Source organism: Leptinotarsa decemlineata, unplaced genomic scaffold, assembly GCF_025532065.1.
Source record: "Leptinotarsa decemlineata unplaced genomic scaffold, Ldec_3_MD MMD2_tig00026282_RagTag_RagTag, whole genome shotgun sequence".
Taxonomy (NCBI): domain Eukaryota; kingdom Metazoa; phylum Arthropoda; class Insecta; order Coleoptera; family Chrysomelidae; genus Leptinotarsa; species Leptinotarsa decemlineata.
Genome location: NW_027412668.1, coordinates 17,582,879 through 17,595,859, shown reverse-complemented (window position 1 = coordinate 17,595,859; position 12,981 = coordinate 17,582,879). Strand labels below are relative to the sequence as shown.

General features: G+C 39.7%; 1 protein-coding gene across 2 annotated transcripts in view; it reads left to right on the top strand.

Moving 5' to 3' along the window:
* Myo10A (unconventional myosin 10A) overlaps nucleotides 1–12,981 on the top strand; it is a 184,391-nt gene that overhangs the window by 28,034 nt on the left and 143,376 nt on the right. Inside the window, exon 1 of one of the 2 annotated variants that reach the window (XM_074179940.1) lies at nucleotides 3,661–3,795. The exons of the other annotated variant lie outside the window; for it this stretch is intronic. The gene's annotated coding sequence lies outside the window, so the exon portion shown is untranslated. Of the gene's footprint in view, nucleotides 1–3,660; nucleotides 3,796–12,981 lie in introns of those variants that run through there. 2 annotated transcript variants of the gene reach the window in all.

Here is a 12,981-nt window from a genome sequence, read left to right as displayed (position 1 = left end):
GTGGTTACATTAACTCTATTTGTTTCAGTGATGAATGTACATTTTTTCTAAATGAAACAGTAAATATACAGAATATGGGTTATTGGTCAGAGAGGGTCATACTCAAACTCCAGTATTTTGGGTGACCATATCATGGGTCCAATATTTAAGGCAGAAAATATAACTGGACATCTGTATTTGAATATGCTTCAAAGTCAGATCCATCACAGTATTCAAGCAGTAGTTGGGATAAACCCAAATTAATTTGCCATGGATGTTACCTTTCAACAAGATGGTGCACTGTCCGAGAATGGCTTAACGGGAATTTTCCGTGACGGTGGATAGGCCGACATGGCCCCATTGCATGGCCAGCTAGGTCACTTGTTATGACACCTATAGACTTTTTTCTGTGGGGGTATATGAAATCTAAGTTGTTCGTCACGCAGCCACTTCAGGAACTCATGGACAGAATAAAAGATGTGTGTTACAGTTTTACTCCGGAAACATTCAATAATGTTCGGAATGATATCCAAAACCGACTTTTTCTGTCAAGAAGTGAACGGTGAATAATTCAAGCACTTGTTAAAATCTTTGAAATTATTACTTGAAATTTTGTGGCAATTGAAAGTTATTTAGGTTTTTAATTTATACGTAAAATTTTAAGCAAATTTCAAACGCTTGTCAATTTGAAACGGCTTGGCCGATTTTCACAAACAACGATGTTGGATTGAGACTCGGGAGGCCTTCAAAACCAGGAGCCCTTTTGACATTAGGGCACGTAACCACAACCATTTTTGCCAAAAGTAGTACCATTTCACCTTAATTTTATTCGACCATAGCTTGTTCCGTTCAAAAGTTAAGAAGTGGAGGACTGTTTACATCTTCACTGTATATAAAAATATAACACATCATTCTGCCCTTGACTTTTCATGTCAAAACTCAATTAGGTAAATGAATAATTCTGACAAAACAGGCAAATTCTGAAAAAACAATCAATACTATATCATTTCTAGCAGTACAGTTAGGTTAGGTTAGGTCCAAAGTGAGTGTATCTATTAGACCCTCTACCGCAACCCGCAAGGGTTTATTGTAGCTCACACCTATTCACACTTGACCAAATAAACCCAGCTTCTCAACGAAGCTGATTAGTTTGTATGATAAGTGGTCTTTCAGGTCAGATGGTAAAAACCTGATTCGGTCCCCAGCGGGGCAGACACAAAGTATATGCTCTGCCGTTTCATCGTTAATGAGGCAGTCGGATAGTCAAGGTGCAAGATTTCCACCTTGATACCCGCGACAACCTTCCCATATGAGTGTTTTTGCACATCAGCTACACCTGATTGTGGGTTTGTTGCTCCACCTGAGACAGATTCTGCATACGCCGCTCAAGATTTTGGTGCAAGGCGGTTTCATAAGGTACCCCGCTCTTGAGGAGATGACTTTTTAGGTTCAGTTATTAAATCAGGTGTTGGAGAGTTGAGAAGCTCTCACTCGTGATTTAAATTTACAGGGAGGTCAGTTAGAGTCGTAAGCACGACATCCATCTCCTCTATAGACTCGCTCTTGAGCTCCTGATCTAAATTTACAGGGACATCAGATGGAGTCGTAAGCTCGACATCTATCTCCTCTGTAGACTCAGGATAACAGTTAATTACTTGTTCAATTCATTAGTGCTGTAGTAATGGATTCATTACTCAGAAACACATGCTGGCTATTTGTTAATTTTTTTTTAATGACAGTCATGAGCCAATGTAAGCAGCAATACCTTCATGCACCTTACAATACCTACGAGGCACCGTCACAGGGCGATAATTATCAAATGAGTTGGCGGCTGTTTTTCTCATAAACTTTTTTCAATAGATGTAAGAAAAGATGGTTTTACCTGAATTTGTACCTGAATTCGTACCTGCACTTGAACCTGGAACATTAACAATCTTGCTGCCTGTTGTCCTGTTCGTTATTCTCGAATTCCTTAAAATGGGGATACACATTTGATTGAGTTTCACCGCTTCTTCTTTTCTGTTAGAATTATCCGTGTTGTGGATCTCTATTGCCTCTCGTACCAGTCGGCTATGGTATCCCTGATTGGGGGCAACTGGTTATGTGTTCTCAAACAAAATTCTGTGGTCTCCTTCACTCAGTGCGTGTTCTGCTACAGCTGACTTGTCTAGTCTGCAGTTCCTTTCATGCTCTTTTAGTCTTGTTCCCATGGATCGTTTGGTGGTTCCGATATATACCTTTCCACAAGTTCACGGAATGCGATAGACCCCTGCTGCTGATAATGGGTCTCTTTTGTCTTTAGCCGAGGCTTTGTTGTATCTTTCTCGTGGGTTTGAAGACTGTTTCGATGTCGTGTTTGCCCAATAGTTTCCCAATTATATCCGTGACCCTAGGGACAAACGGTAGATATGATTCTTTTTCGCTTTCTGAACCGTGGTGCCCTTCGGTCTCATGGCTCTTCTGGACTCGGAGGCACTGTATCCATTGGCTCTCAAGGTCACTTCCAGGTATTTCAGTTCCCTCTCCAGATGTTCTGGTTCACATATTCTCCGAGCTCGTTCCGTTAGAGTGGAGATAACTCCTCTCTTTTGGCTAGGATGGTGGTTCGATAGTGCGTGCAAGTATCTATCTGTGTGTGTGGGTTTTCGATACACTTTGTGTGTTACTCTGGTACCACATCGTTCTATCAGTACATCTAGGAAAGCTATCCGTTGGTCTTGCTCAATCTCCATGGTGAATTCTATGTTTATAATAATATTGTTTGAGAACACAGAACTAATTGCCCCCAACCAGGGATACCATAGCCGACGTACGGGAGGCAAAAGAGATCCATAAACACACGTATAATTTTAACAGAAAAGAAGAAGCGGTGGATCTCAATCAAATATGGAACCCCATTTTAAGGAATTCGAGAATAACGAACAGGACAACAGGCAGCAAGATTCTTAATGTTCCAGGTTCAAGTGCAGGTACGAATATAGGTACAAATTCAGATACATATAGAGGTACTAATACAACTGATTACCTGACAAGGCATAAATACGATTTACGAAGCCTAAAAGGTAGTCATCGGACAGCAGCCGTGATGGTTAAACCTCTGAAGAAGCCAGCCACTCGCGCTAGCGAAACGTCAGGAAATTCCAGAAATCCACGGCTTTCAAACTCGAAAAGCAACGACACAGATGTAAGAAAACACCGAAATTGAGATATAAATTGCTGGTGAGCACTTTTTTACCAAAATCATTGGCACCTCTTCAAATCCTGATAATTAATTGCTTCTCAATTTACTTGATAGAAGATTCAACATATCACCAAACGCTTCACAGGGTGATTCAATATTTTTCGTGAAAAATTCAATTGATACATCCTTAACCCTTACATCTTTATGCTAGGAAGTTAATTCGATTTTGAAAGTAACTTTGTATTATTGCTATTATGGTAGGAAATGAATGATTTGGGTTATTCAGACTAAGTGACATAACAATCTAAAACTTTTCTTTACACTGAACTGAAATTTCTTTCCAGATTGTTAGTGTTATCGGTATTGTTACAAATAGAAACCACACACAATGCCTACAATGCATTATGCACCAACCTGAAAAAACGTTCCATTAAAAACGATAAACAGAAAACACTATTGCGATAAGAGAAAAATAACAGAAGTAATATTTGCCAGTTTTCACGTAACTTCCATGAACCGAGGTGGTTTTTAATTGAAGCGGAACATTTGCAATGTGGGGTCAAGCAAGCATCTGTTACGAGGGCATATGTTCTTGTTCATTTTGTTTTCGTTACTTTTACTTTTATCGGATGCCAGTAAGTTATCAATGAAATTTACCATTACTCAATAGTATTTTCGATGGTATATTGTGATGTAATTTTCTGAAAAGCGGTGAATGAATGACAACGGTAGAAGTCTTCGAAAAATTCGTTGAAAATAAGGGTAATTTATTCCGAAATTTGAATGATAATTAGCTAATATAGGAACATATATGACAAACCGAATTACTTTAAATACTTTATTGAAGATAATATTATAAATTATAGATCACTGATATTTATTATATGTATTTTATACTTCAAAGTTGTTGAATTGTGTTATAAAGGTGATAACTTCATTACGTCAGGTCCCGTATTTATGACAAGCCTCAAAAGAGGCTACCCAGAAGCATTCCAGGGAGAAATGAAAGTTGACAAAGGAAGTGAAAGATTTGGAGAAGGTTAAATCGGTCTTAAAATTATTTCAACTATTCAATTCATCGGTACCAAATGACATTTGCCCAGTAATAATGTATAATAACCGTGAAGTCTTAAAATCAATCAAAAAAATTAATTATCCTGGCGTCAAGAAGAAGAGGGATCGACAAGATCTTATTGAAAGTTTTGCATACACGACCATAATGGGAGAAACATCAATGAGCACGTTCAGCAAGGGGTAATTCTTTGGAGTTCTTTCATCACTGTCATGTAGTTTTCTGGAACCTCATGGATATAGATGTTACTGGGCTATAAAGACGACTTGTCCCTGTCTAAGAAAAAACAAAATATCTCTCCAAATCGACCATAGTAGCATCTACTAAGAGGACCTTTATAGAGGAAATGAAAGCTCTCAAACTCCGGAGTGAAGGGAGACGATTGTAGGGCGTGGTTTATTATCTAAGAGAGATGCCATCTCCTAGACTCATCTGGAACCAACATTGAGACAGGAAAAGAAAACGGAGGTAACCCTGGTTCTGACTAGATGCACTTACATACAGATATGGGAGCTGAAACCAGACGTGATGTATTTGAAAAAGGTGAATGTACCCATGATAATTTATACATTGTCTGATTGGCGATCATTATCAACAAGTAGGCGGGGTGCTTGCTCCAAACCTGTTTGGTGATAATGGAAGCAATGCGAACTACACCAACAGTAGTATTGGAGATACTTTTGAATCGGATCTTATAAGATGACTAAGTTCAAGGTTCGGGCAAAAATTAATATTCGGAATTTGAAGAGGTACGAATATGATGATGTTCACAGACGATATGGCAGGGAAAACGCTCTTGATATAAATTTCATGTTTCATAGTTGAAGATTAATAGTTACCTCAAGAACATGGTTGAAAGAAAAAACTTGTATTCGAAAAGAACGAAAACTGAATATCGAACGTGATTTGGAGTTGATTGACTGGGTGCCAGGATACTGAGGAATCATGGGCAACAAAGAAGCAGATGATTGTACTAAAGAAGCATCATCAACTATATATTGGCTCTGTGTTGGTGTTTCAAAATGGATAGTGTCAATTGACACCTGAACAAAATAAGGTTGTATTACGGAGACTACAGTTGCAAGCAATGCATAGAATATGAAGGTGAGCAATTTATGGTCAATGAAAAGTAAGTTCAGAAGAATCTGATGGAGTAAATAATTGTACTAATAGAGCAAGCAGTATTGTTTGAATGCCACTAAAATATGAAAGGAAAAATGTATTGAGTCCTCGATGCCGCGCTGTTTTTCGGGGAGTTGAAAAAAATCAAGAAGTTACACGGCTCCTGGTTTCTTACTTTTTTCTCTTGAAGTATCGCCACTTCTCGTCATGTAATCTAATTAGTTTTTACTGTTTTTGATACTCTCTTCATTCTTCGAGAAATTTGAAGTGCTTATTTACACAATTCGAAGGTTTACTTAATTCAGTGTCAAAACTTTATTCTCCACTACATAGTATAATTCTTTCTTCAACGAATTTTTAAACATTATATCAGCAAAATAGTAAGTTGAATATGAGGGGAGAACTCAAGAAAAATTCAGCAGATGAATTGTGAACCTGGTGTCTGTTTGATCACTGCACAACATTTCACCTAAGTGGTTGGCAAAATGCACGCAATCTAAAAACGAAAACATCTCTAAAAACACTGACCATGAAATTATTTTTGATGAAGGAAAACTGTTGCACCTCTTCTATTCTGCACGATAGAGGAGCAGTAACACATCTGGTAATATCATCTGAGTTGATGGCGAACGTCGTTTTATAGTAAATTTCCATTCTTTAAATGATGTCTTCAATATGAACAGAAAATAACGATATTTTGGATTAGAAATACCTACATCTTCAAATATTTGTTTATTTGCGTTTTTTTTTCTTCTGAAAAATACACAAAAATATGAATTTTCATCAACTCACAGAAATAGATCTGTGGTGATATTATAAGATTCAATAATCCACCAAATTTTTCATGCGTGAACGAATGTATAAATGACATTCCTAAGCAAACGTCACTGAAATGATGGGCATATAAACATGTTTTATAAGACGTTTTTATGATCATCTCATACAAAAAATGATTGTTTTTGACTTTTTGACATATTTGCATTTGAATCATCGTCATAATACTCTGCAAATACAAAGTTTACCTGAAAAGAAAACTTCAATCTCATACATGCACGAATTTTGCATTATCATAATTTTTTTCGACACATCTGTTTTGTTCGAAATTTGTCACGAGTAGCTTACGTTTTTTGTTGAGTCACAGTATTGACTGTAGTGACAGTAACTGTAAACAAACTGAATTGTGATAGTTCGTAGTTGAACCTCTGGCGTAAAATGATTCTATTGAAAACACTTTCCCGACATCAGAACAAAAATTACGGTCTTTCGATTCACGTTTCGCATACCAAGTTAGCGTCCTCAGGAGATCATTATGACTAAATTTCACTACTAAGTCAGTTACTACAATAAGGAAATGAATATTTCGAAATAATAATCTCTCCCAACTACCTACCCAGTAGGGTGTGGTAAACGTCTGTCGAAAAACAATTACTTCCCCGGCTAAAACCACGCTGGATACTGAATTATATCCGACAGACATTTATGCAAGATTCCTCCTAGTCTCGCAGATGTTTCTTGTTAATCCAGCAGCAGGACCATGCTGAAATTATTCAAGTTGATCACCTGCAGAACCCGGTTTCGAGATATGACCTCTTGTCAGAACAGAAAAGATCTAACCTAGGGAAAATTGCCAAATTTGCCGAAACAGAAGAAATTCTCCAAAAGTACCTCTAATGGGACAATTGCCAATTTGTTGACTCGAACCCACTGTGAAGCCGTTTATGAAAACCGGAGTGGACTATTTTGGACTAATTGAAATAACTGTCAAAAGATTACGCGAGAAACGATATGGTGTAATATTTACTTATGTGGTTACAAGAGCTCTTCACTTAGAAATAGCCCAAGATATGACCACTACTGGATTCATTCATTCATGTATTCAGATAATATGGGTGCAGAAGAAGTTTCCCAGAAGAAATTTTTAGCGATAATGGAACAAACTTCAATGGAGCGGGAGCGGAACTGGCAGAAAATCTTCAGAATATGGACTAAGAGGAAATTCAAAAATATTGCACACTGAAAAATGCAAAATGGGCATTCAACCCACCGTTAGCACCGCGTATGCGTGGCGCATGGGAACGTTTGATACAATCCGTCAAGAAACATTTGAAAGAAATTTTTAGGGAAAGATATACCCAAAAATATATCTTGAGGACAAATAGAGAACATTTTGAACTCCCGTCTCTGACGCACGTATCAAATGATGCAAATGATTCTGATGCAATGACTCCAAACCATGTTATTATTGTGCCGTTATATGCGGCATTACCTTGTTCAATGTTGTTGATGAATAAACATATTATTATTATTTCACCGTAGTGTGCGCTGGTCAGGCCCTATCCCCCGAAGCCCCGATACATTCGGGAGGGCGCACCAGCATTATCAACCAATGACCACTCCCCACACCGTGGGGTAAGTTATCATTGGGTCCGAGAATCATGTGCCCTGAGCAAGCGCAGTGAGCCAAGAATGACAGCCTTCTGCATCTGTGCGGCTACGATTTCTGCCTTAGTGCGGCAAGCCGGTATGATTTTAAGATTCGAGAGGCCGATTTGGGATGTAAACTCCTATAGAGATGCATCATTTTTCGGGTCCTTACGTCGAGTTGATACAGCTTCTCCCGAGTCCACTTCACTACTCCAAACGAGTGGAGTAAGATTGGAACGGCAAGCATATTTGTTGCAGCTACTTTGTTCTTTCCCGACAGTTCCAATGACCAGATCTGTCGAAGTTTGTGCTGATACTTGCCGCGGAGAGAGTTTTTCACTGCAGTTACCTCTTGTGAGTGGCGTTGTTCCACCCCGAGGTAAGTATACGTCTCTCCGGCATCCAGATGGTGTAGGATGCTTCCATCTACGAGCTGCACATCCTCTCCGTAGTCCCCGCATCGTCCTCTTTTGAGATGAACCATTGCACATTTGTCTAGCCCGAATTTCATACCGATAGCATGCGTGTACTCTTCCACCACCCTCAAGGACTGATGGAGATCCTTCTCTCCAGAGGCATAAAGTTTAAGATCATCCATATAAAACAGATGGGTGACCTTGTGCCTCCGGTTTCCGGGGGTGCCACATTTATACCCTCGAGTCTTTCTGAGCACAACGGATAATGGCAATAGTGAGATGCAGAATAGAAGGGGGCTGAGGGAATCACCCTGAAATACACCCCTTCTGAAAGTGACCCACCCTGTTTGAACTCTTGCTTGACCAGATGTTATGGTGAAGCGAGTTCGCCAAAATGGTGTCAGTTGTTCAATGCATCTCACTATGTTGTCGGGTACCGCAAGGCATCTGAGCAAATGCAAGATGAGCTCATGCGAAATTGTATCAAATGCCTTACGGTAATCGATCCAGGCCATAGAGAGGTTACGCTTATATTGTATCGAGTCCTGCGTTACACATCTATCGATGAGCAGGTTCTCTTTACATCCAGCGACTCCTATCTTCGACCCTCTCTGCTCATATATCCGTTTGAACACTCGGTCAACTGCGGTGAGTATTCGTGTGTATAAGATGCTTGTAAACAACTATAACACGAATTCAAGCATGTTATCGGTCTGTAATTCTTAGGAATCGACAAATTTCCGCTTTTGGGGATAAGAACGGTCCGCCCCTCGACAAACCAATCCGGAATCGGCTGCTCTCCATCGAGCCATGAGTTGAAAACTCTGGCCAGATGGCGGTGGGTACTTGGTAGTTTTTTCCACCAATAAGTGTTCAGCCCATCTGGGCCTGGAGCAGCAAAGTTCTTGGAACCAACGAGGGCCCTTCGAACGTCATCCGTCATGCGCAGTTCATTGGGCTCAGGCTGTCGAAGCTCTCTGTTGAAAGCTTCGAACTGCGCTAGGGCTGGAGTGTCTAAGTTGAGTGGCTGCGGGTGTTCATAGATATCCTTCCAGAAGGATTCCACCTGATCAGCGGTCGGCGAATTAACCACAACACATGGATGCTCTTGGAATAAGCGAGAAGGTTTCTCGCGAAACCTAAAGTTTTCCGCGATACTTCTCGCTCGCCTCACTAGTGACTTCTTAGCAGCCACTAGCATTCGTATCCTATCAAGGCAGTGCTGTTTGGTGGTCAGCAGCACGCCTTGGCTCAAAGTGTGATGGATACGTCGTAGATTGGCGGCTATTCGCCGTTCAATCTTCCGAAACGCAAGGCCGGGATTTCGTCCTTCCGATTCGGAAAGCGATTGGACGACGTTATACACGGCGGTGTTGATTTGCCAGATGTCAGCCTCTTCTGTTAGAACACTATGAACCTCCGCATCCAAACGAGCCAGTTCTTGTGGCTTCAGGGGCTCAATCCTGTGGAGCGCCCTGCGTGTTCTGATTGTCGTCTCCATTGGTGGTATGGTGCGAGTCTCCTCTCCAGCCATGCCAACGGGTGGTAGAACTGCCACTTCTACCACTTCGTTAGCAGGCTGGGAAGGAGCTTTATAGCCCTGCCGCCGAAGATAGGATACGTAATCCTTAAGTTTTTAGGCGGAAAAGGCGGCATGCTCCGGATGTGTTTCACACCACAGAGCATGCAATCTCGCCATGTACCCTCTTCGCGCGGGCTCACTACTCTCGTAGCAATGCATAAGGCTATCTCTTAGTTCATGCGTCCACTCAAAACGTCCGTTTTCATTGCCAGGGTTGTCATCAGTAGGCAAATCATCGTTTTGGGCCCCACCACCTTGCCTCTGACCCCTCCGAGCGGGTCGATTGTGGGGGCCCCTTCCTTGATTATTGGGAACCAAGTATTGGGTCCACCGGGTGGTTAGCCCTGTGGACCCACGGCCGGCACCGGAGGGAGAATAGAGTTCTCCTTCCCGGGTGCGCCGGGGCTGCCGGTCCGGTTTTGTACCAGTTGCTCGGGTAAGTGGTGTCGCAACTCACCAAAGGCCAAGGGTGTTAGTGGCCATCCCTGCCATCCTCTCAAAATACATGATGTTGTTCTCATCTATGAACCTAACGCACCTCTGAACTGTTGGCTCAAAGGAAAAATAGTACATCTTTATCCAGCAAAGAATGGAAAAATACATGTTACCGACGTTATGACAGCCAAGAAAATAATTTTCCGAAGACCAGTCTCCAGATTATGTGTGTTGTCAGTACACGACCAGAACGAAGGGATGAGTAATTGCTGACAATTACTGAAGGGGAGAATATTGGAGTTTATTCAATTCAAAATTGTTACATTCTTTATAATGATATTTGATGTTTTGTTAATATTTGATAATATGTATGAGTTAGCTGTGACGTTGTTGAAGAAAATAGATAAGAGTTTGACAGACAAAAATTTTGGTTTTTAATTTGGTTCTTCGAGACTGGATATTTCCAATAATACCTAATTTACAGGTAAAGTCAAAACAGTAATTACAATTTAGTAGTGATATGGAAACAAAACATTATAAAGTATGGTCCAAAATGATATAAACTTTATGTGTTAGCAGAAGTCAAAATTCAAGTACTGCTCCAACTAGAAATTATCGAATGTATTGTTGATTATGTTATAATGAATTTTATTATGAGAAGGGTGGTAGTAAGTCCTCATGGGTGAAAATAGCTGAAAACTCTAGACTGTCCTTTTCACAAGAAAGACCAATTTTTTACTTCAAGCAATCGCAAAGTAATTTCAAAGATAAAAGAGTGACTTAAAGTATCGTATGAAGTACAGTAAATAAATGGAATTCCACTTTGAAAATATCGAGGTAGTCACCTTGCAACATACTTAAATCATTATTCCGCATTTGTTTCTATTGCAAGATTTCTCGATATATCAACTTAACGTTTCATGAAAAACTATGATTATAAAGAACGACGTGGTTATGCAATATATTTAACGTGACTGGATCATATGAATACGGGAAGTTAAAGATCTATCAAGACATGCACGTGCCCTAACGGGACAACTTTCATTTCAAACTAAGTCAATACCTTTTTGTATTGTAGTATACTAAAACACCTTTTGATTTGTAGCTTTCCTTGCTTTTTATTCGTTCACTTTTCAGGTCACCAGATTATTTTTAGGATTGAAGTTTTTTACAATATGCAAGTTTTTGTTTTCCGTTATAGACTAAATTGGTTTTTTTGCACTCGACGCAGATTTGAATGAATTGAAAACGATAAATTACTTTCTGTGGGAATTGTTTCACTATACAGACACCGTTCCTCTCTTTATATAATAAATAATCATATCTTGAAAGAGGACAGTTACAAGAAAGTAACAGAAGGTGTTACCTCACTTTTAAAACAGAAATTATTGAATATATTTGTCACCGAAATGAAAAAAATGGAAAAAAAAACTGATCTCTGAAGTAGCTCAGGCAGTTTTTTCATTATTTGCCTCCACATCAATAAAATTGAACGTTGTTTACGAAATCTCAATGTTGTGCTGCTCATTGCTAAATTTGATAATTTGATATGTTAATAAAAATTGAGTTATTATTCAGGGAGAAGTTAGAAATTGGGAGAAAGAGGGCATTTTTTTTAATTATCGACATCAAATATTGATGTCTTGATGTGAGTAGGTGATGATGTGAGGTGGTTATATGTAACCTTCGAAGAGCAGAAATTTTGGTTATGGTTTTGAATTCCTTCAATATTCAGCAATAAACATCCTCGTTATCTTTGACGTGGTATCCCTTTCCACGAATATCCAACTATCCGAAACTTTGTCTGTCCTCAAAACAAAACACCATATTCCCCAAAACACTCTCTACCTCTGTAGCCACTGCATGTCAGGCACCTATTTAATTTTTTGGGGCAAATTTCACAAACAAGTGAATGACGCCCCATGGGTTTCCCACTCTCTTCAGTCCTTGCGAATCTTCACATAGAAGACTTTGAAACCAGAGCTATTGATATGTCTGACCTCAAAACTACGTGTTTGCTTCGATACGTAATGACGTCTTTGTTTTATGGCCCCATTGATTTGGAAGTCCTCTTACATTCTTAAACCATATCAACTTCTCACATTTCAATAATAACAACTCACTTCTATTCCTGAACGTTCAATCATAAAATCTAATGTCTACTTCCAGACAGTGTTGCCGAAAACCAACACATACTAACCGCTACGTCAAAGCTAAGTCCTATCATCATCCTGACTAATAGAATTCTGTTCTAAATTATGTCATACACAGGTCTACCAGACCCTCTGATAACTACAATAGATCCAAGGAACTAGACGAACCCAAATTCGTCCTTTGCTGAAATGACTATCCCGAATCCAAAATCTAGAGATCCATCCAACTAAAGCAAACTCGTACCCCACATTCCAAATAGCTGAATGAACAGACCACCCGAAAGCTTTCCTTTCTAATATTCATGGAATTGCCTACAAAGTGAACCGAATTCCGAAGAGGCACGTTATGACAAACGTATTCACAACCGAAAAACGAATTTTCACTTTTCTACGTACACCCACGGACACAATACCCAATGAGGCACAAGGCATATACGAAATTCCATGTTCTACCTGCTCCAGAACGTACATTTGTCATACCAACAAAATAGTCCCCAACAGAGCCTAATAACATGAGTTTGCTGTCCCTTCAGATCATCCTTCATCATCGTGAAACAGGCCACACAATATGCCCCGAAAACACCAAAACTAATGCCAATGAAAAAACTCTCCAGGCC